Here is a 24,384-nt window from a genome sequence, read left to right as displayed (position 1 = left end):
TTAATTGGTATTGGGCTTGACCTGGCCATTGGGATTTTCACCACCACCATTACCTCCAGGCGATTCTGACAGGTATCCAAAACTGAGAAGCACCATTCTAGAACACTGCTGCCCCAGATTTAGTGAGCAAACACATCACACTGTGGCAATCTTGCTAAAATGCAGATTCTGATTCAGGAGGTCTGGGCTAGGGCCCAGGATTCAGCATTTCCGACAAGCTCCCAAGTAATGCTGCTGCTGCTGGTCTGTGAGCCATACTTTGAGTAGGAAGGCTCTCTAGAACAGGGTTCACGAACCTCAGGACTACTGACATTTTGGGCTACATATAATTCTTAATTGGGGGAGGGGGGAGTGCAGAGAGGATTGTCCTGTACATTGTAGGATTTTTAGCAGCTTCCCTCCACCCACTAGATGCCAGTAGCACCTCCCCCAGTTGTGACAGCTAAAATGACTCCAGACAACACCAAATGTCCCCTTGGGTGGGAGAAACACAATCACCCCAGTTGAGACCCACTGTTCAAATGTTGAATCTAGCATCTTTGAGTCCTCTAGCTCATGATCCAAAGTCCTTTCACTACACCACGTTGCCCTGTTAACTATCTTTTCACACTCATCTTACTTACTATATTTGTCAATTACTTAATATTACATCCCATTTCATTAACTCATCAGTGATTCAACAAGTACTTGGTGAGTGCCCAGCAATGCACTAAGCCTAGGGATCACAGCAAAGGTAGCTAAAAGCTATGCCTGCAATAGCTCTTCGCTCCTCGATACAGCCCTTGAAAGTAGGGCCTAGGGCCAGCCCCATTTTACAGATAAGACAACTGAGGATAGAGAAACTAAGTAACTTGCTCCAAATCACAGATCTAGCAAATTAGAGAAACAAAATGCAAAGATGAATAGGATACAGATGCTTCCTTGACGGAGTTCATGATCATGCAGCCAACATAGGCACATCCATGCTCCTGACTCTACCTTGGTGTGAAAAGCACTAGATCAGTAGTCAGGGCAGAGTGAGATTTTAGAAAGCACGACTTCACTTAGTATATGGGGAGGGAATCCATCTACTTTTTTTTTTTTTAATTCCTGTCTCCACTAATGAATTGATGGATCCAAGTCCTGGTGATTGAGAGCTGCTAAATCACAGAGAGACAGCCGACATCCAGTGCCTCCTGGTGGAAGAACACGACACCCCTAGGAATGTGATCAAGGCCCCAGATGGAGCTATCAATTCACAAGTAGCACAGAGGACAGAGGAACACATTAAACTACACCACAGGGATGCAATCGACAATGTCCAGACTGTGGGAAACTCTGTGGGACAAATGACTTGGATTTCTTACATAGATGACTTTCAAGGGGAAAGAGAGAGAGAGAGAGAAGGAGGGAGAAAGGGAGAGCTTATAGATTAAAAACACTTAAAAACATTTCAATCATTTGCAATGAGTAGACTTAACTTGAATCATGATTCAAACAAACAACTGTCAAAAATATAAGAAAAGTAGAAATCTGAATACTGGATATTTGATGACATTAAGAACTTACTGTTAAATTTTCAGATGTGATGATGATTTTGCTGTTATATATCTTTAAGTGCCTTTACCCATTAGAGGTACATACTGAAATACAGATGAAATGATATTAATGTCTGAGAGACAAAGGGTGAAAATGCAGGATGACACAAGATTGGTTCTAAGTTGGTAATTGTTGAAGTTGGGAGGTGGTACCCATGCTTCACTATACTATTCTACCTTTTTTCTTTCTTTTAAAAAAGTTCTATTGAAGTATAATTTACATACTATACACTTCATCCATTTAAAGTGTACAATTCAATGGCTTTTGTATATTCAGAATTGTACCTCCATCACCACAATCAATCTTAAAATATTTTCACTAGCCCATAAAGAAACCTTGCACCCCTAGTCATAATTTCCCAATTCCACCCTATTCCCACCCTTAGCCCTGGGCAACCACTAATCTACTTCCTGCCTCTCTAGATTTGCCTGTTCTGGACATTTCGTCTAAATGGGATCCTACAATACGATGTCCTTTGTGACTGGCTTATCCACGTTGTAGCATGTATCACTACCTCATTTCTTTTCATGGCTGAATAGCATTCCCTTGTATGGACAAACCACCGTTTACTTATCTACTCATAAGTTGATGGGCATTTAGGTTATTTCCACTTTGGGGTTATTGTGAATACTGCTGCTATGAACATTCGTGTACAAGTTTTTGTGTGGACACATGCTTTCATGTCTCTTGGGTATACACCTAGGAGTGGAATTGCTGGGTCATATGCTAACTTTGTTTAACCGTTTAAAAAATTGCAAACTGTTTCCTAAAGCAGCCGCATCATTTTACATTCCCACCAGCAGTGTTCCATCTCTTCTTGTATATGTTTGAGATTTTCCATAATTTAAAACAAAAAATGTTTTAAACCTACCCTCACAGGCTGAGAACCAGCAAGGCATCATCGCCATATCGGCACCTTCAACTTTTTCTAGCCTGTCTGTGTCACTTCTACTCTCGTGGGCCCTCTGGGGTAAGATCATGACCCGTGGTCAATTGTAATGCCTTCTTGTTTGCTAGGTTTTTAGGTACATAAAAACCTTTCATTTGAAACCTCTCCCTTTCATTTGGGGGATGCAGTCTCTGAAGGAAACCAAAAATATTAGCATCGGTGAATGACCTAAATCATGTTCCCAGAGCGAAGGGAATCAGAGGCAGCTGTCTCATCCTGCCCGGCTGCTAAGGAAACGTGTTCGTGATGCCGACCGCCCCAACATAATTACACAAAATGAAGGCTGCTCGGGAAAGAACCGCTGTGGTAAGATGAGTAGAGGGGACTGATTCTGCTGAGGCCCAAGGTTAAATGCTGGGGCATAAAGAGATGTAACCAAGAGAAATCTTTCAGCACAACAATTTGGGACGTAATGGCACACAGAGTCGCGTTCTGCAGGTGTACAGCAAGCACTTGGCTGCATTATTCCATCCAGGGTTCCCATTTTCTCTTGTCAAGAGGTCTTTGACTGAAGACACAATTGTCTTCCAAAGAAAGGCTGAAATGCCATGTGAATGACTCCAGTGATAGGCTGTAGCATCTTGGATGCTCAAGAAAAAGTAATGCTAATGGATTTGTACACTAAATAACATAAAAAGGGAGAGGGGGAAAGCCCCCTCCCCCCGCCCCCGCCCCAAGGCACCGCAACAGCACGTCCCAGAGCCTTCTTCTGAGGCACTAGTAAGGAACTAAGGCTTTGGTAAAAACCTTCCTCCCCTCGATGAGGACAAAGGACACCTGGGGTCCTGGGAGTCCAGACCTGACTCTGCCTTCCCCTTCACATTCTGAAATCCTCAAAGAACTTGTAGCAGCTGTTCCCTCACAAATCTGGGGCACGTAGCTCCCTGGCCAGCCTCCCACAAACAAAGACTCTGACCCAGACCCGGTGCAGGCCTCCCCTCTCAGGCAGCAAAGCATCCTGGGAGATTCCCAGCCTGCCTGGCAAAATGGTCCAGCCCTTCCCAGAAGTTTATAAGCACTAGAAGTTTCGAGTGAGCACTGTTACGGGATAACAAGGTGAAAGAAATATAGAACACAAGCACAGAAAAGGACCTCCGGGTCCACCAGATCCAACACTCTCTTTTTACAAAAAAGAACTCTGAGAACCAGAGAGGCTAAGCAACTCTATGAGGTTACATTATCAATTTATGTCAAGCTGTGTAATTCCACTCCTTTCCCCTGCGGAAGGTGGAGTCCACTGCAGGAAAAAAATGAAACAGCATCACTCAAGAATCCTGTCTCTAATATGTCTGGCTCTGGGGATGAGACAGGACAGGGAGACCTAAGGTTTTTATATTCTAATATTTTAGGTAACCATGACCTAGAAACCACATCTCAGGAGTCCCTTTTGAAGACAACCATAGCCTTCACTGCAGGTTAGTTTGCCCTTGTCTGTGGATGTCAGCAATGGAGCATTGGATAATGGCATTTGGAGATGGTATAGTCCATCCCTCTTTACACAAATGAGGAAACTGAGCCCTGAGAGCAGATGAGATTCCCCAGGGTCACAGAGCTCATCCTACTCTAGTGTTTCAATCCCACTGAAGGGCACCACTCACCCTCCCTCCAGATAAAGGAACCAGAGACTGAGGAAACATCCTCAAGATGCACCATCACCACCCATCCCCCCAACCTGATCCAATCTGTCCCCCGTCTGTCACCTCCAGTGTCCTCTCCATTCCCTCTGCCACTAGCCTAGAGCAGGCTGTCACTATCATTTGCTCAATCCCTAAGTGTTCTCAAGCATCCACCCATGACCCCTGGCCCCAGGCATTCTCAAGACCACAGCTAGAGCGATCATTTCAAAACCGAATTCTCGATCACGTTGACCTCCCTGTTTAAACCCATCAGTGACCCTAGAGATAAACCCTAAATCTTGATATCTACAAAGCCCGCCTGGCCTGGCCCCCGGGCGTGTCCGTGAACCACACCCCACACTAACTCTCCTGTTCAAGCCACACAGACTGACCTTCTTTCCATCCTTCAAATATTATCCACCATGTTCCCTTCTGCCCCAGGGCTTTTTGGTGAATGCTGTTCCCTCTCTGGAAAGTTCTTGTTCCACTCCTCATTTAATTCTCTTTCAGGTTTTGGCTTGTGCTTTTCCTCAGGGAAGGCTTCTCTGACCCCCAACACTGGGTGAGCCTCCTATGCGTCAGGCTTTCATGGCAAAGCTTCTTTCCTTTAGGATATTTATCCCAGTTTATAATCATATGCTTATCAGTGTGAGGAACACAATCTATTTCCTCAGACAATAAGGATGAAGTCTGCTTAGTTTCACTGTTCTTACCCAGCACCTAGCATAGTGCCAGATACTAGGCATATATTCAGTGATTTGTACCTGTATGACCAGAACAGTGGTGAAAATATTGAAATGTTTCTGTATCCGGTGGTAATTAGCTACTGCCCCAAACCTCCCACGTGCTCCATGGTATTCTAGCCATATCCCCTCCCCTGGATCTTTCAGACCACCCCATAATCCAGTGACTAAAGGAGTAATGTCTGGCACAGCACTCGGATAATAATGGCTAAATATTTTGAATATCACTCCAGCCTGCAGATGGTAGGCACTTAATAATTATGGAGTGACTAAAAGAATAATGGTAGGGCTTCCCTGGTGGCGCAGTGGTTAAGAATCTGCCTGCCAATGCAGGGGACACGGGTTCGAGACCTGGTCCGGGAAGATCCCGCATGCCGCGGAGCAACTAAGCCTGTGCGCCACAACTACTGAGCCTGCGCTCTAGAGCCCGCGAGCCACAACTACTGAAGCCCACGTGACACAACTACGGAAGCCCAGGCGCCTAGAGCCCATGCTCCGCCAACAAGAGAAGCCACCGCAATGAGAAGCCCAAGCACCGCAATGAAGAGTAGCCCCCTACTCGCCGCAACTAGAGAAAGCCCACGCACAGCAACAAAGACCCAACAGAGCCAAAGATAAATAAAAATAAATTAAAAAAAAAAAAAGAAGAATGGTAGAGCTAGCGTTCTAACCCTGATCTATCAACTCCCTGTTAATTATCCTTTCTGCTTTGTCCTGCTGTTCCCACCCTGCCCCCCAGTTTTGGCATAAAGTGTTTTCTCTGCACACTCTGGAGGGCGGCAGAGTCAGGTTCATGCTTGGGTCTTTCTGAGCATCTTCACTCCCCACTTCATGGCTTCACAAGCACTGCAGCAGTGACTGCCTTGACACGGAAATCCGCAGCACGTGGTTGCCGCCAGGAGCAGAGGCGTGTGGGTACACTTGCCAAAACTCTCTAGGGAATCTCCATGTCAGCAGAAGCCACGTGGCTCCGGAAAATCCATTCACCCTTCCAAAGGGGTGAGACTTCCTGGGTGCTTGCTCTTAACCAGCCCGTCTTTCCTCTGGAGAAGCACAGGGAAATCTTTCTTCCATTAAAGAAGATATTCAATTGCAACCATTTTTTGATTCTTGGGCCACTGTCACCATGGTTGGGCCCCCTAGCTTCTGGACATTGAAAAAGTGGTTCCTTTCTTAACTTGAGTTTTTCCAAAAGTAGACCCTGAGGAAAATATTTGGGCATAAGCAGCTTATTTGAGAGATGAGTCAAGAAAGTTCTCTGAGCGGGGAGGACATGAGACCAGTAAAGGGTGTGCTAGTGAGGAGGGTACTTCCGTGGGAGACGGGGGCTCCATGTCACAGCAGACCCCGGCAGACGGTGCAGCGTGCTTCTGAATATTCTGTCAGACAGGCAAGTGAGCTGGGGTTTTTATTCACCAGTTCCCATCCCTCATTGGTTGAGGGTCCCTCTGGGGCATTCATCCTCTGGCACTTCCTGCTCACCCTGTGATCTGGCCAAGCAGTCAGGAGGCCAGAAAAGACCTCAGGCCAAGAGACCCACAAAGCCACTAGAGTGTTTGGGAACTGTCTGCAGGTGGTCTCACTGGGGTCAAGGGATGTGTGCAGGGGACCTCAGTACCATCCTCTACAGTCTTCATGTACCTTCGAGGGGAAAGCCCTTGGGGGCCACTAAGGAAGCTGCATTTTGAGTGGCGGTACAGCAGGAAGAGCTTTGGTTTCAGAATGCAAGTCCTGGGCTTGATTCTCCTCTCTGCCACTTACTAGCTGGGCCACTGGTCTAGTTAACCCCTCTGAAACTTAGTTTTTTTTTAATCTGTAAAGATTATAGTAAAGATTAAATTGAGTGCTGTATATAAAGTGATTAGTACAGTGCTGGGCACATAGAAAGTATAGTGTTGGGCACATAATTTGTGACAATTAACATAATAATAATAATCACTATTAAAATAAAATAAATCATTTGTTCTTAGGATTTTCATGATCTAGAAGGCTCACCAGACTGAGGGTCCAGGAAGGATGATGTCTTCTCGAGTTTAACTGTTGGTTTTCTTTAATTCACTCATGCATCTGTTTGATCATTTGACAAATATTTTTGAGCATGTCTTTCAATGACCTCATCAGCAAAAAGGAGGGTTGGCAATACTGGTGCAATAGTTCTTTCTCAGTTCAATCTTCAACTGTTCTCTGCAGGAAGAGAGCTTAGTTTAATGAAAAAAGAATGTTATAATGACATAATAGTGTTTAAATATTGATACTTACTGGCTACATGACTTTAAGTTACTTTGCTCTTCTATACTTCATCTGTGAAATGGGCATAATAATACCCACCTTGCAGTAATACTTAACAAGAGATGGCATTCTAGAAATCTCTTACAGTGTTGGGCATATAATAGGAAGGTGACATTGGTGGTTCTTTCCCATCATCTCTAGGGTACACATGGTTCAATAGATAAATGTTAAGCGGTGTTGAGAGGGTAAGCATTTCAGATCCCTGTGTAAAGGTGAAAATGACCCCGCAGGCCACATGTGCAGCTGAGCTCATCAGCAACACATCTACGTCATATAAAGGACACGTGCTGCTAGACTGTGACACACAGGACAGACTCTGATTCAGCCGGTCATGCCCTCACTCCCAACACAGTGCCTGCACAGAGTAGGGACTCTGTCAATATTTGTTCATAAATAAATGAAACAAATCCAGCCTGCTTTTCTGAATAACAGCACAATCAAAAACAAGGCAACAAACAAACAAACAAAAACACTTCCAAAAAAACACCATGGACAAAACTAAGGTCCTTAAGGATAAGTACAGAGGCATTTCTTGGTACCCAGTGAGAAGCCTGCTTGGTCGAATTACATTCCAGGTAAATAGAATAAAATGTCTCCCAGGCCCAGGATCTGTCTGCACTAAAAATACAGACCACTGGACTCAAAGGCCCTGTTCTGAAGAGAACCACTTAATCATTTAGAATACATGATGTTTAGTCTAAAAGGCACAAATAGCAAGTGCAAATGGCAGAAAACCACAGGGTGTTCCTACTCAAAGTGTGGTCGACGCAGTAGTGCGGGCATCAGCCGAGAGCTTGTTCAGAAAGGCAGGATTCAAGCCCCGCCCCAGACCTGCTGGAGCAGAATCTGCGTTTTATAAGCTGCCCACGTGGTTCTCAAGTTAGTGCCATGTTGGCTGCATACCATCTGTGGAGTTTTTTTAAAAAACTGACACCTGGATTCCACCCCTAAGATGCTGGTTGTTTGGCGTGGAATGCAGCTTGGACAAAGTGATTATTAAAATAATAAAATAATAATAATAATTATTATTATTATTATAATCCCTGGGGAATGCAGCCCCATTTGAGAGACCTGCCTAGACCTTCATGGGGCAGCCAAGGCAGGGAAAGGACTTATGTTTCCACATGTAAAATTAGTTTCCTGAGTTCGTCGTGGTACCTCCTATCTGGCCATTGGGAAGGAAGCTCTAATGTCGTCTGAGAGCCAGGTGCACCCAGGCCAGTCCTCTACCTCGTGAGAGAAGGAAGTATTAAGCCCCAGTCCAGGCTTTCCTTCCCTGCTTTCATGTGTCCACCACTGCAGAGCCCTACAACCATCATCGCAGCTCGTACATCTGGTTCCGTTCCTTGGAAACGTCTCCCCTTCTCATTGCTTCCCTCCCCTTGGGGACAGCTTTCCTGATTCCTGCCCAGAAGAATGACCCGGGGCCAGCAGGATCTAGCCCGGGAATGTCCCCACAGTCTCCTCTCAGGTCCAGACCTCCAGGTGGGGCTTGAAGTGGTTACATCAGCCGTGGCCGGAGCAGCCCGTTCATCAGAAACGTTCCAATCCTCCCAGGAATCTGCCTGGGACAAGCACAAGGTTCTGGCTAATTTTAAATGTAGTTAAAAGATTTTCTTCCTTTCTTTCTTTCAAGGCATGCTCAATTTCCATCACCCCCCTTCTTAGAATACAGTTCCTCCGAGGTCTTCTCTTTTTATTTTTCAAATTTTTCCCCCCAAATGAGAACACTTACAACAGTTGCAAATTCTTTGCTTATTTGGCCTCGTTTATCAGTAGACAGTATTTTTACAAAGTAGAAAGGTTTTTAATGGGATGTGGAAAATGTCTTTTCTCCCAAACCACTAATAATTTTTTTAAAAATCCCTTTTTTTATTTTCTTCAAATTGCTTTTTATAACCCATTCAGCATTTTCAGGGACATAATTAAAACATCAAACAGTTTTCCTGCTGGTTATGCTAAAATTTGAATACTTGAGGCAGCCACTATTATTAGATATTAAAATGGACTTGAGTATTTATTAAAAAGATCCTCTTAAGTAACTATTCATTTGGGTTTGCTCTGTTTAATATAAAGACAAGCCCCATAATGTGAAAATACCTGTTCCTAATAAAGTCCGTAATTGGTAGCAGGAGGGTATTTTTTAAAAATATAAAATATGTATTTTGTTCACTATTTTTCCAGCTTAATGTGACTAATTTCCCCATTCAACTTTATCCCTAAGGAAAACTATAGAAAGAAAGGCCATTACCAATACATGAAGCTCAGTAGTTTGCTTTCGTGGGATGTAATTGCTATCAAGAAGGCGAGTAGCTGGGTAATTTTGGTTTAAATGAGTACATAGCCTGAAAAAGGATACATTAACCTCTGTAGAACAGAAATTAGATTCCAGAGAGGGACTGTTCTAATTCAATGCACACTGAGTCCAGGGCTAGGGAATATGTTGTCCAGGAGCAAAGGCAGTGAGATGCTGGATGCCAGACCAGTGGTACAGGAAGGACACAGTAGGCAACTCGGGGAGGAAAGGCTAGGGCAGAAATGGAAACCAAGACTGTTTGTCTCTCTGGCTTTTCCAGGAGTTTGTAGAAATTTCTAGATAAATAGAGTTTTCCCTTCTCACGCAATCCCAGTGGGCTTCTCGGAGACTAAAGCGATCAGGTCAATTCATTAGACACGCTGTTATTGCCAGCATATAACGTGATAAAGCCGTGTCTGCTCCACAAAGAATAATGGTGGGATGAATGTGTGAAGACCATGTGAGAATTGGCCCTCATCTCCCTGAGGCTGATTAACAAAAGTGAGACTGGTGAGCAAATCTAGACTCCGAGATGGTAGGTTAAGTGCCTTTCGAATGGCACAGACATGAGGAGCTCAGAGCAGAGTCATTGCTTTGGGTTCAGGACAAGATGGAAGTCTTCTCAGCTGAGATGGCATTGAGCTGGACCTTGAAAAACATGTCAGCTAGAGAAATCATGTCCTGGTAAGTCTTCAACCTTCTAGAAATGCCTGTAACACTAGAGGGTGTCGAAACTCCTAAAATCTCATACCTGTGACTGCCTACATGAACTCATACCACTGAGTTCAGTCCTTGCTTTCTTTGTGGGATGGAGGAAGGAGATTCAGATGCTCAGCAAACATTAACTAGCTGTCCGCCCCCTGCAAGGCACTGTTAGATACTGCTGGAAAATGAGAAGAAAAGAGGTAGCGAAATGAACGTCTGCAACTGGCCGTCTACTCGAAGATCGGGATGTATAGCACCCCTACCAGCCAAATCTAACAACCGTAGGAAGTATACAGTAGGTACCAGGTGAGTGCCGGGGTTGTTGATGCTACGGAAGGGGAGGAGAGGAGTAGACCTCTCGGGTCCTGGCAGCTGGGAAGTCTAACTTAAGAACATGAAACTTGGACTTAAGGCTAGGACACCGAAGAGTCCTGGGTAAAGAACTCTAATAGGGAAACACAGGAGGCCAAAGGGAATGGAAAATGCATTCCTTGGCTGAGACACTATTGGCACTTTCAAACCAGAGAAGAGACAGTTTGAAGAGGAGTGAGAGGTTTCCCAAGGGAACAGTTCCTTTGCCCTCTCTTGCTTCCTCCGTCCTTTTTAAGCACACCCCAGTTCCCAGCCCTGGTCTGATTTGATGAGGCTGGCCAGTGTTATTTTGGGAGGAACAAGGGTTGGAAGAGGCTCCACAGCCAAATTCTTCTTGATGAAAGCGTTTTCCTTCTCAGCTCTGTAATCCCCATCGCTGGCCCAAACCTCCAGGCCCCAAGGTTAAGGCCCCTGCGCTGCAGGTGCGGGGCGCACCTGGGAATGTCACAGCCCCTCCCAGGGCCTCCCAAATGGAGTCCCGATGATAAACACAGAAGAAGACATCAAGCTCAGTGGAGCCAGCGCCGAACGCGTCTCTAAAGCCAGAGAATTTTGTTTCGCTACCCTCAGCTGAAGTAAAAACAGCTCCAAGAGTATTCCCTGGAGTGTGAAAAGAGTTCTCTCATCACACAGGGTTCAAAGACGCTGTGAGGCATGTAGCGTAGCTGAAAGTGTCTGTATGTAATAACGCCTTTATGATGTTGTTTTGTTTCTGGCTCGCCTTTACCTGAATTATCTGAAGACACTGTTTGAGGCTATGAAAAAATATGAATAACATTAGGCCTTGAGATCAAAAATCATTTTGTATTTCCATGGTTGTTAGCCGCCAATATCCCACGCATGCCTCTCAATCTCCAAAGCAGCAGTGAAATGCTGGAGAGACCAGGTGAGGGCTTTTTTTTTTTTTTTTGCTTTTTCTCATTTTTATTTTTGTTATTATACACTGGTCTTGATGTTCGAAGCTGTTGAAAGCTATTTGATATGGCAAAACTAATGACAGGAGGGAAACCACAATTTAAACACGTGAGATAAAAAGGAGCTATGCATACATGCATGACGAGATGTCCACCCAGTGGAACGAATTATTTACCACCTTCCAGGATGGCCCCATGTGCTCCGGCCACCCAGCATGCCTTGAGGGGAAATGCCGCCAAGAACCTGGGGCCGCTCTGACTGGGGGCCCAGGGAGGGCTTTCCACGCCAGGACACCACGCCTTGGTCCAACCTTTGAAATGACAAACAGGCCTTTCTGCCTCCTTTGCTCTTTACCGCTCTGCTCACTCAATCCTGCCTTAGTGAAGAACTCAGTTTGAAGAACTAAGTGAGAAGTTTGATGTTTTTGTTTTTGTTTTGTTTTGTTTTGTTTGCCCCTGTTACCTAATCTATGAACAGTGCCCAACTCATGTTCCAACAAGTAGATGAGGGCCAAGACCACAGCTGACAGACGTTCACCTCCGGCTGACCTGCTTTCAGGGCTCCAGGAGCCGCCATGTCTCACAGCTAAAACCGGATGTCCGACACCCGCCGCGGAAAAGGCTGTTCCAACCGGAGAAAACAGAGCATCTGTTTTTTCTCGCCTGGCTTTACCTTTAACTGGGTCCCAAATTTGGACAGGTCAGTCCACCTGCCAGGCCTCCATTTCTTTATGCTTTCGGAATTTTCCCAGTTAGTAAACCTCACGATCAGAGGCCAAATGATGCCTCGGTCTTCACTGGCCATATTCCCAACCAGTTTCTGAGTCTCAGAATGGTGGCCTCCAATCACCCTCTCCTTTTCCCTCTAGATGCCCGTGTCCTCATTCCTCACCCATCTCCCAAACCCCAGTTTCTTCCCCTCTTCCCTCCTCTACTCCACCCTCATGCCACTTTCAGATTCACCACCATAAACACTTCTCTGATTCTGTCCTCATCCTGTTCAGAAGCCATCAGTGGTTCCCCATCGTCCCTCTGTTAATGTCCGCCAGTCATTACCTGTCTGCCCCAGCGTACCTTTTCATCCTTAATGCCCACTGTGCCCCTAAATTCACCCATACTCCAGCCAAACACACGTCATGCTTCTCACACACACTTCCGCGCTTTCCACCTCCACACACTTGCTCGTGCTGATTCTCCTCCTGGAACACTCACTGCCCACCCTCAGCCCTCCCTGACCCCGATCTCTGCCTATCAAATCTGTCTATTGGATTGACGGGTAAGAAGATGCAGCAAAACATTACTTGTGATTGTTCAGAAAATGGAAACAAACAGAATGTCTAATTGGACTGAAATGGTTAAATAAATTATTGAACAAGCATGCAATGAATTTATAAACCTTAGTTTTGAAGAATGTTTAATGATATGTGAAAATTCATTATTCTGTTAGGTGAGTAGAAGTCTAAGGTATTCATTCCACAGAAGCCCAATTTTGTGAACTTGGTATGTGTATACGTGTGTGTATGTGTGTGTGTGAACATATAGACATATATACACACAAAGACAAAAGTCTAGAAGAAATACACCAAGATGTTACTTCTGTTTTCTTCTGGATGCTGGGATTATGAGTACGTTAATTTTTCTTCTTTATGTTTTTTAGTATTTTCTATAATGAACGTGTATTGTTTGTGTCATTTAAAAGTACCATAAATAATCATTAGCTATGAAACAGTGAACAAAAGGAAACCTACCATTGCTCAAGTGTCATCTCAAACATTATCCTGTCCTCAAAGAGCCTTTCTGGATGGCATGCCTCATCCCCTGACCACTGACCTCCACCAGTTGGTTGTAACTTTTTCTCCATCAGAGCCCTTGCCATGGCACATGGCCCATTCTGCTTTGTACTGATATAAGCTCTGCATCACGCCTGCGTCTTCCCTCAGCCCAGGCACAAAGCTCAGCCTCCATAAGTGCCCTCTACTTGAATTGGCCACACTCAGTCTCTGGGACTAAAAGGGTCAGTAGCTGGATAGTCTACATGTCTACAGCAGCCATCCTGGACATCTTAGCGCATCTTCCTTTTTTGTAGTTCTGCAGGGAACTAGGTTGAAAAGAAGTAGCTCAAATAGCTTTCATCTATTCATTTCTTCAGAAAAGAAAAGGAAGCCAGCTCCAACTCACCTCTGGTCTCTTCCTGTTAGCAAGTTCAAGAGACACTTGCCAGTATTGACCCTGGAATACAAAGATGGCATTCAGGGTTTCCTCATGAGTGTTTGTCCCTAGAAACAAAGAACATCCTCATTCTTTTTTTTTTTTTAATTTATTTATTTATTTATTTATTTTTGGCTGTGTTGGGTCTTTGTTTCTGTGCAAGGGCTTTCTCTAGTTGCGGCAAGCAGGGGCCACTCTTCATCGCGGTGCGCGGGCCTCTCACTGTTGCGGCCTCTCTTGTTGGGAGCACAGGCTCCAGATGCGCAGGCTCAGTAGTTGTGGCTCATGGGCCTAGTTGCTCCACGGCATGTGGGATCTTCCCGGACCAGGGCTCGAACCTGTGTCCCCTGCATTGGCAGGCAGATTCTCAACCACTGCGCCACCAGGGAAGCCCCATCCTCATTCTTGAAAACCTAAGTAATAGATGTATAGCCAATACTCAAACTGTGCCTCCTGGTTCCTGAGCTAGGAAGTGTCTGTCTGGCCTGGAATTTCACAGTGATCTCTAGTCAGTGGCTTTCCCGAGAGTTGTCATCAACTTGGACCTCAACCCAAAACTCTGAAGCGTCAAAGAGCCTCAGCTGCGAGGATGGTCTCTTCGGGCCTCCTGTAGCCTTGCCACCAGGAATACTTCTGCAGCACCCATCATTTCTTTTTTCTTCACCAAGTTAGAGAAATGCAATTCTCTGACGTCTGTAGGAGGGACTGATAGAAATTACCCAGCTAGGTAGTGGTTCAAACACTCAGGGAGAGTGGGATACACTCCCTACTTTTGAGGAGAACCAATATATGGAAGAATGATTTAAGAGTTACCACAGGGGGCTTCCCTGGTGGCGCAGTGGTTGAGAATCTGCTTGCCAATGCAGGGGACACAGGTTCGAGCCCTGGTCTGGGAAGATCCCACATGCCACGGAGCAACTAAGCCTGTGCGCCACAACTACTGAGCCTGCGCGTCTGGAGCCTGTGCTCCGCAACAAGAGAGGCCACGACAGTGAGAGGCCCGGCACCGCGATGAAGAGTGGCCCCCGCTTGCCACAACTAGAGAAAGCCCTCGCACAAAAACCAAGACCCAACACAGCCAATAAATTAATTAATTAAAAAAAAAAAAAGTTACCACAAACCAACCCCCAAGTGTGCCCAGCCTTCTCTGAGTCCTCTTCATCCTTCAAATCCCACTCAAGTCCCATCCCATTAAGGAAATCCTCACACCATCCAATCATAATCACTTCCTTCCCTGAATCCCCACAGCTGATTCAATACCTACCTCATGAAGTTATATATAAATCATTAACAATGTCAATAGAGCATCCAATGCAAAGATGAACATGTAGGAGGTACTCAATAATGATCCCTAATCAACTCATTATATAGTTTTTATTAGTGTGTATCTGTTCAATTTTATGTCAGCCCCTTGAAGATAGGGATCCTGTCTGCAGAAGTAAAGGCTTGGCTAGTCATCTCTGTTGGGAAATAGATTGTTCTAGATCTCAGGAGTCTCCTGGGTGGCTGAGAGTTTAACTCTTTGAGGACGGCGCAAGGGTACTCTTAGAGGCTGCCGGTTCTGACCTCTGTCCTACAACCGCCCTCGAGTCCTGACACAGAGCAGAGTCTAGGTGGTGGAAGTTGGCATCTTCAGGAACCGCTGAGGTGCGCAAGGCTTTCTGCGTTCCCACCACAGAGCAATCCTGCATCTCTCCTTGCTTCCCTGACTTCTGCCTCCACTGTGTGACAGTCTGTTTCTTGTTCCCTCGTCATTACATCGAATCCCCCAACAACCCCTGTAATTGCTTCTGACTGCTGCCACTCTCTGCCCCCTTCATTCACTCTTTTCCCTTTGTCTCCTCTCACTGCCTTGGCTGTCATGTGAAAATGTGTGACCTCCCCAGGCATCACCAGGTGTCCGTCTCAGCCCACAGCATCTGAGGTCCTCCCCGCTGGTGTCCACTGGTCACCACTGCCACCTTTGCCTTCTTCCCCAAGAAGTCTCCTTTTCCCATTACATCCAGGCCAGCTATCATTCTGGATGGTGACAATGAACCTCAAGGTAATAGAGGCTGCTCTCCTCCTTCTAAATGACCTCCCATTTCTGGCAGAGAGTTAAAGATGTTCGATTTTCAATAAAAACTGGCTGCTTGATTCAGGGAAGTAGTTAGAGAACAAGAAATTACAAGCTCAGGGCTATATTCGGCCTCAGCATGTAAAGGATGAGAGTGATCTGCAGAAACTTCCTGAAGCCACCCAAGGCTGTGCTCAGATTTGAGGGGAATGGAAAGTTTTAGGTGAGTTAGTTTGATTTTTGTGATTTCCTAAAGACATTTGACATCAGAAGTTTCTAGGGCTCCAGACGTCTTGGTCTCTATGGCATGACCCAGCGTAAGGCAAGACGTCGAGAGAACAGACACCGCCTGGTCCCGCCACCCTCTGCAGATAATTAGCACAGCTAAGGAGTAAACAGATTCCTGCTTCCTGCTCCATCTACACAGCTCTCGCTGACGCTGACGTCTGGGACAGAGGGACTTTTTCCTCCTCAACCGAGGCACGTGGAGGTGACTGGGGAGAGGTGCACAGAAGATGAAAACACTGTCTGGAGAAGCAACACAGCGACACGCTCTGTGAACTTCCTCTGATTTGCAAATGCAATTTCTCCCACAGACAATGCAGGCAGCACCAAGCCCTGACTGAAGACACAACTCATGAAAGTCTCCAAGTCAGAGTCGGTAAACCCTCCCGCCACCGAAGGCAGAAGGCAGCACTGGAAATAATGAACCACATTAACTAAGAAATCGCAAAAGCCATCTCTATTAGACAGCTGTGCAGGTCAAAAGGCAACCAGACAGGAGACATCAAGAGGAAACTCAGGCTCCCCAGGATAATTGCAGTGCAATTAATACAGGGTGAGTCACTGGCCTTGTGGAAGTGGGATCCGCACGGCTAAGGGCAGCAGGCTCACAGACCAGTCCCCCAGTCTATCAGCAGCAATTCCCCTTCCTCACCATCTGTGGAGCCCAAGGAAACATCCTCAGGAAATAGGTCAATATGATGATGTCGCTATTAAAAAAATCAACTGCAGAGTCCACAAATATCAACACAGAAGGTGCATCCTCTAGAAACCTGGAAATGATTTCAAAGCTGTCCATCCCAGCTCAAAGGCCTGTTGGGTTGCTGATAGCAACTCGAGGGGACAGAGAGTAACCAAGAGAAGGCTGAGAAGAAAAAGGGAGGACAAGGTGAAATTGGCATGCCTTGTGCACCTACTGGGTGCTGGGTGCTGGGTATGGTGGTTTCCTCCCCGTTACCTTCTGAGCCAATTCTTACTATCCCCATATAGATGTGGAAACTGAGTCTCAGAGAAGCTAAAGAAAAGCAAACCAAGAGGAAAACACAAAGAAGCAGAGGTAGAGGTTGAGGGTAGGGGATGAGAAGAGAAAAAATATGAATCTATGAAAGGAAGGTCCACCACATTCTCGTCTCATCCCCCTTGGCCTTTTCCCCCTTGGAATCCTGGACTGCACATGAGACAGAGGTCACTGTGCTATAAAAATACCCTAGGGCTCTTTCAAGAGCCACATTCAAGCCACATGCAGGGTTGAACAATATCTCAGCCCTCCTTGAGCTCACAGCACACGCACCAAACCAGAGGCAGAAGGGCAGGGCTCAGAGTACGGTGGACAGCCATCAGCTGTAGCGCATTACAAATGCAGCCTCTTGGGGCAGACTCTGCATCAGTAGGTGATTCTGAAGGAGGAAGTAACCACGAACTATGTTTTGGAAAACGCAATCGCAGAAGTTTTAATTCCTCAAATTGAAAGTCCGCTGGTTGGTGTTATTAAGCTTTTCTCCCTCTTCCTCGAGGAGTACCTGTGGAGATGTGAGAACTTTCTGGGATGCAGAAGGGCAGAAGCAGCCTAGACAAGGGCCCTGGTTACCACTTCTCTCATCTCAATAGCCTTGTAGGAAAGCAAATTAGTCGGACTCTTAGTCTCAGACAGTGGTGTCCTGGAGCTGGCTGGTACCTGCTCACAAAAGCCAACTGTTAGATATTCAGAAATCTGCAAGCTGCTTGTTAAACCTTGGTAGCTTAAAATCTGCCACAGTGGGAGCATTTACACCATGGTAATTGGTAATTTTTTGGTAAACACAAAATATCAAATCCTTTCTCTCTCTCTCTCTCTCTTTCTTTTTCCCAGCATACCACTAGTTGCAAGTGGCAGAAACGCTACTCAAATGAGCTTCAGTAAGAAGGAATATTTATTTGTTGTTACAACTAGGAAGTTCAGGGATAGAATTGCTTTTAGCTATAGCTGGATCTAAAAGCTTAACAGATACTGTTAAATCCTTGTTTCTTTCCCCATCTTTCAATTCTGCTTTTCTCCATGTTGTTTTTAATCTGCAGACAGACTTTCTCTAGGTGACAAGGAAGATGGCAACTCCCTGCCCCATATCCATATTCACCCAACTTTAAAAAAACGCAAGGGAAAGGGATTATCCTCCTGTTGGCTCTACAGAGAAGTCCTGAGAGGATTCTGATTAGCTTTGGGTCACATGCCCATCCCTGAACCAATCACTAAGCCAGGGGAGAAGCAGGATTCTAATTGGCCAGCAAGGATCATGCATCCTACCCTGAGATGGGGATGTAGCCATCATGGTTGACATTTGGGTTGTTTTTTTTTTTTAACTTAGAGCTTGGAGTTGATATTTGACCAACCCCTCTGACTTAGGTGAGACAATGGACAACAAGCCCTTCTGAAATTAAAGGTTTTCTCGGCCTATCTGTGCACTGGAAAGGGGGAAGGATTTAGGAAGTCACTGGAAATCAGGCAATGAAGAAAGTCCATGTAAAAGGACTTAATAATTGTCAAAGAAATCAGACAGGAAAATGGTAAGCATGGGGCATCAGAGCCAGACAGCCCTGGATAACAGTAAGTACTACCACATGAGTTGTTACAAGGCCCAGGACTACAGGAACAGAGTAAGGCAGATGCCTAGCATGTTTTGAATGCTCAGTAAATGGTAGCCACCAGTATTATTTTTATTACCTCTATTTTGTGGTCTCTATTCCTCACCTATAAAAGGAAAACGATGATATGACCCACTTTGTGGGGTTACTATGAGCATATGAGACATTATAGTACAGGCCTGGCCTACTATAGCTACTCCATATAAGTTGTAACTATCCCTATCAGGTAGAAACATTATTTTCAAGGTTCCCTTGCTCTTGCCTCAGCTTCTTCTTTGAATCATCAAAATAAACACTTGACATTTTCCTTCCTTTCCTCTGAGCACATCAAGAAATAGTCAAGGAATTAAGACAACCATTTTGTCTCCAAAAAGAACCTTCTGGAAATGTGTTTCTCTGGCAGTTTCTCCAGAACAGGTGGGTTTGGTTGAAGGGAAGTCAGATGTTAGCAAATATTTTCTATCATGCTGATTTCCTGAGAAAATTGTACAAGTTACTGAAAGGTTAAAAAAAAAAATCCTCCATCTCTCCAACTTCAAAAAAGGCATTGAAGGGGGTATCAGTGAAGTACACAAGATCTTTAGCAGAGTGGATAATATCAATGCATGTTGCTACTTTTGATATTGCCTCAATGACAGGAGTGGCGGCAGAAGTGGAAGTTCAAAAAAAACAAATTCAGAAGAGACAGATGGGAAGAGCTTTGTCACTCAAAGAATAATAAATGTTTGCTATGGCCTACTGGGCAAGGCTGTTGAGGTAAAGACAGTGAGTTCGTTCAAGTAGCAATTAGATGCTATCCTGGGGGAAAGACCATCTTATAAGCGAGAAGCATCAATGTGATGAATGGCTTTTCACGCTCTGAACACTGCCTATGTTCTTTTCGTACTCTTCAGGGTCTGCAGTCCCAGCACAATATGTCAGCACAGAAATAGGCCCAGAAGTATGCCCTGGGAAACTGGGCCAAGAGAAATAATGCTAATTCAGGCAGGACCACAACTTGCGATGTTCAACTATAGCACCCATTTCACTTCCATTGCTTCTTAGGTCTTGGGAAATGCAGATGATGCTAGGGCAGGGAATGGGAGACAATCAAGTTCTCAGGTCCTGCCAGCAATGCTCAGCTGTGCCCAATTACGCTATGTTCCTGGGTTGGTGAATTAAATAGCATATACAAACAAGGAATTAAAATCTGTTATGATCCTAAATAAGAAAGACCATTGGCCAAAGGCCAGAGCTTTACTTCTTGGAAGTACATCCTGATGGCTGCCTCTCCTAGTCTCAGGGAACTTCATTTCTGTGCCATTTTCCCAATATGGGGAAAAAAATGAGTATTTTCGGATATTTTTCAAAACGCATAATTTCTAGACGCCCTTTGGACAGCAGAGTTTCACATGTCTACATTTAAGGTCTTTTAAGTTTTGTGTCAAAGACATAACTCAAGTTTACAGTATAGCTTCTGTATTTCAAAACCAAGATAAGGCATTAGCATGGTGGCCTCCCAAATCCCACTCCCAAGTCACATTTGAAAAAAGAAGCAGACACGCATAACCTGCTGAACATAAAAGAAAACAGACAATTGAGAATTAACAAATATTTGAGAGGTCTCGATCTCAAACACGAAAACTAACACTAAAGCACAATTTATTCAGGCAACAGAAAAAGATTTTAGAATTTGTATAATTAAGGTCTGCAAAAAAGAATCAGATAGAAATCTTGAAAATTAAAATTTGGACAACAAAAATAATTAGTAGGTGGGCTGGAAAACAGCATGAAATGGCTGAAGAGGAATTTAATCATGTAGAAAATGGAGAGGAAGCATTTGGGCAGAATACAACTTAAAACAACAAGTACAAATATATGACGAAAAAAACCAGTTGATATGTGGAGTCAAGATTCAGTTGTTCCAAATTTCATCTAATAGGATTTCTAGATGGAAAGAGTGCAGGAAATAAAGCAGAGAAAATAAATTATTTTAGTAGAAAACCATTATAGAAATGATCATTTATATTGAAGGGATCCACTAAGTTCCTAGAAAAATAAGATGGCTTTAAACATATCAGGTAAAACTTTATAAAACTGAGTATAAAGTGAAAAAATCCTATAAAGCTTTCAGGGAGAAAAAAAAATAGTTTATCTACAAAAGAACAAGACTAAAATTAGAATCAGTATAACTGATTCACTTTGTTATAAAGCAGAAACTGAAACACCATTGTAAAGCAATGATACTCTAATAAAGATGTTAAAAAAACAAAAAATTAGAATCAGACTTCCCAGTAACATACTGAAAGAAAAGAAGTCAAGCAATATTTTTAAATGTCTGAGAAAATAATTTTTTACCTACAATCTCATATCCACTCAAATTACAAGTGGGAGAACAAAATAAATATTTTTCTGACATATATATAGAAAATCATAAACTTTACTTACCACACTTATATATTCTGAAAGAATTACTTTTAAAAAAAAACGAGCAAGGAGTAGATGAAGAATTCATGACAGTTTTACTTAATGTATAATTAAATACAAATAATCTTTATACATAAATGTATAAAAATTAATATTTGGAAAAAATCTCAAATGATATTCACGTGAGAACATAAGGAAATGGGGAGGGGGAGTGAAAGCAAGCTAACATTCATTGTGTGTGTGTGTGTGTGTGTGTGTGTGTGTGTGTGTGTGTGTGTGTACTCTAGATATTAATAGAAAAATAAAAGGTAAAATACTTGTGTTAAAAGTGTATGGGGAGAGCCTCTGGTAATGGTACTCCGGATGAAATATATTTTTTAAATTATACATATAATTATATATAATATATGTATTATAATTATATAATTATATGTATAATTATATATATATATATATATATAAATATAATGGAGAGTAACCAAAAACAGGTAGAAACTAGAAGAGAATCAACACTTAAAAAAAGGGAGCAGCAATGAGTGCGTTTCCCATTTTTATAGCTCTTCACCTGAAGACAGACAGTACCTGGTAGGACAATTAAAACTTGAATGGAAACCCACAGTCTCACTGGTTTGAGGATCCATAAGACAGAATTCATGATGACCACAGGAGCTAAAGAGGAAAAGGCTCAGAAATGAGGGAATCAGAAAAAGGGAGCCTTAACTCTATAAACTTTGTTGACTAAGTCCTTAATTATGCTGCCGTGAGGCAGACTCCACACAGTCCAGCTAAGCCAACAACCACAGGGGATGTAGAATTTGAAGTTTGAGTCTGATCAGGTAAAATGCCTGCTAAAGCAAAACTATCTTTATCTTCAGAAGATTATAACTGAATCCAAAGTCTTTAAAATGTATCATTCAAAATGTCCAGGTCACTCTCCAAAATTACTAGACATGTGAAGAAACATGAAAATGTGACTCATACCTAAAAGAAAAGGCAATCATTGGAGACCTCCTACAAGATAAACCTAATGTAGAAATTAACACACAAGGATATTAAGGCATCTATTGTAACTATGCCCAAAGGTGTAAAGGAAACTATGCTCATATGAATATGAATAAACAAAAGGAAGAAATCCCAGCAGAGAAATAGAAGCTATAAAAAAGAATCAAAATTCTATAACTGAAAAAAATCTAAAATTTCTTAAAATAGATTTAACAACAGATTGGATATGATAAAAGAATTAGTAAGTGAACTTAAAGTTAGAGCAAAGAAATAATCCAATCATATATGTATAACTGATTCACTTTGCTGTACAGCAGAAAGTAGCGCAACATTGGGACCTCCCTGGTGGCACAGTGGTTAAGAATCTGCCTGCCAATGCAGTGGACACGGATTCGAGCCCTGGTCCTGGAAGATCCCACATGCCACGGAGCAACTAAGCCCATGCACCACAGCTACTGAGTCTGCGCTCTAGAGCCCGTAAGCCGCAACTACTGAGCCCATGTGCCACAACTACTGAAGCCTGTGTGCCTGGAGCCCATGGTCCACAACAAGAGAAGCCACTGCAATGAGAAGCCAGTGCACTGCAATGAAGAGTAGCCCCCGCTCTCCACAACTAGAGAAAGCCCGCGTGCAGCAACGAAGACCCAATGCAGCCAAAAATAAATAAATAAAAAAAAATTTTTTTTAAAGTAGCACAATATTGTAAATCAACTATACTCTGATAAAATTTTTTTTAAAAAGAAATAATCCAACCAGAAGAACAAAAAGGTGAAAGAGTTTTAAAAAAATGAACAGAGCTACAGTGATCTGTGGGAGAATATCAAATATCATGTAATTGAAATCTAAGAAGGAGTGGCTACACAGAGGATTCTGGGAAGATGGTGAAGTAGGAAGCACCAAGAATCTCTCTCCCCATTGATCAACAATTGCACTCAGAGGATCTCAGATTGTGATTTAAAAAAAAAGAAAAAAAGAAAATCTATTTCTATGCTATTTATGAGACACACCAAGACCAAAAGAGATTAAAAGTGTTGAAAATAATAGGAGATGTATTTATATGTATATATGTAAAGTTAGTCAGAAGCCATGCAGATAGTTGTCACAGCTGGAACAAGTGCCCAAAATGCCCAGACAGGTGAGGCTGAGAGATGAGTGGACCTGAAGAGTACCTGAAAGCTTCTGATAGAAGATCCAATTTCTTTTTTCTATTATGCATATTTGATAATCCTAGAACTATTTATTAAGTCCATCATTTCTCGAGCAATCTTTAATGGTACCTTTGTATGTGAAGTGTCCACATACACATGGGTATGTTTCTGGGCTCTCTCACTTGTCCTTTGGTCAATTTGTCTATTTCCACATCAATACTATCTTAATTACTATGGCTTTATAAGAAGTGTTAATATCTGGCAGAGCAAATTATCCAACCTTCTTCTTCTTCAGGCTAGTCTTGGCCTTTTGTTTTTTTTATATATAAATTCTAGAACAAGCTTGTCAAGTTCCTCGGGGCAGGGGGGTTGGGGGACCCTGTTGGGATTTTTTGTTCTAGTTGTATTAAGCATATAGGTCAACTTGGAAGAAATGTCATTTGTACAATATTGAGCCAAAAATTATTTATTTAGACTTTCTTTAATATCTCTGAATAATATTTTTTCTCCATAAACTTCTCACTATCCTTTGTTAGATTTTTCCAGTAATATTTATATTTAGATAGATGATAGATACATAGATGATAGATAGACTTTACTGGTATTGTAAATTGTATGTGCATCTGTCAGTGTTCAATTAGGAAAACAGAAATAACTTTTAAGTTCAAACAGAGTGAGATTTAATACAAATATTTTAGTGGTTATAATATTGTTAGAAGGGCTGTAGGACTAAAAGAGAAAGAGGGTATGGCCCAGAGATCAGGACATTGCTTTCACCCCTAGAGTCTACAACTAGTATTTCAAGAAGCCACTGCACCCATAGAACAAAAATATGAGGAAAGGAAAAATCAGAGCTTTTGGAAATCAAAAGTATGATTGTTGAAGTTAAAATGTCAACAGAAAGACCAGGAGCCAAAAATGAAGAAATATGGCAGAAAGTAAATCAAAAAGAGAATTTTGTCATTGTAAATATAACAGACAAGATAATAGACTTAAATAAAAAGTCTACTTACAACATTAGACTAAAAGGAATTCCTGAAAGATAGAGAAAACCAGGCAAAACAGTATCAAAGAAATAATACAGGATAATATTCCAAAGTTGAAGTACACAAATCTTCAGATTATAAGGAAAATGAATGGGAAAATAAATCACACAGTGGCAAATGAAAAAAATTCAGAACATCAAAAATAAAGAATGAGG

At 43.1% G+C, this 24,384-nt stretch overlaps 1 long non-coding RNA gene across 3 annotated transcripts in view; it reads right to left on the bottom strand.

The window, feature by feature from the left end:
- LOC309636000 overlaps positions 1–24,384 on the bottom strand; it is a 127,436-nt gene that overhangs the window by 81,940 nt on the left and 21,112 nt on the right. For all 3 annotated transcript variants that reach the window (XR_014249161.1, XR_014249162.1, XR_014249163.1), the window contains exon 3: positions 6,882–7,070. This is a non-coding gene — a long non-coding RNA (uncharacterized lncRNA). The remainder of the gene's footprint in view (positions 1–6,881; positions 7,071–24,384) is intronic.

Source organism: Balaenoptera borealis, assembly GCF_965194805.1.
Source record: "Balaenoptera borealis genome assembly, chromosome: 10".
NCBI lineage: Eukaryota > Metazoa > Chordata > Mammalia > Artiodactyla > Balaenopteridae > Balaenoptera > Balaenoptera borealis.
The sequence above is the reverse complement of the archived record's forward strand: the minus strand, read 5'-3'. Positions and strand labels throughout refer to the sequence as shown.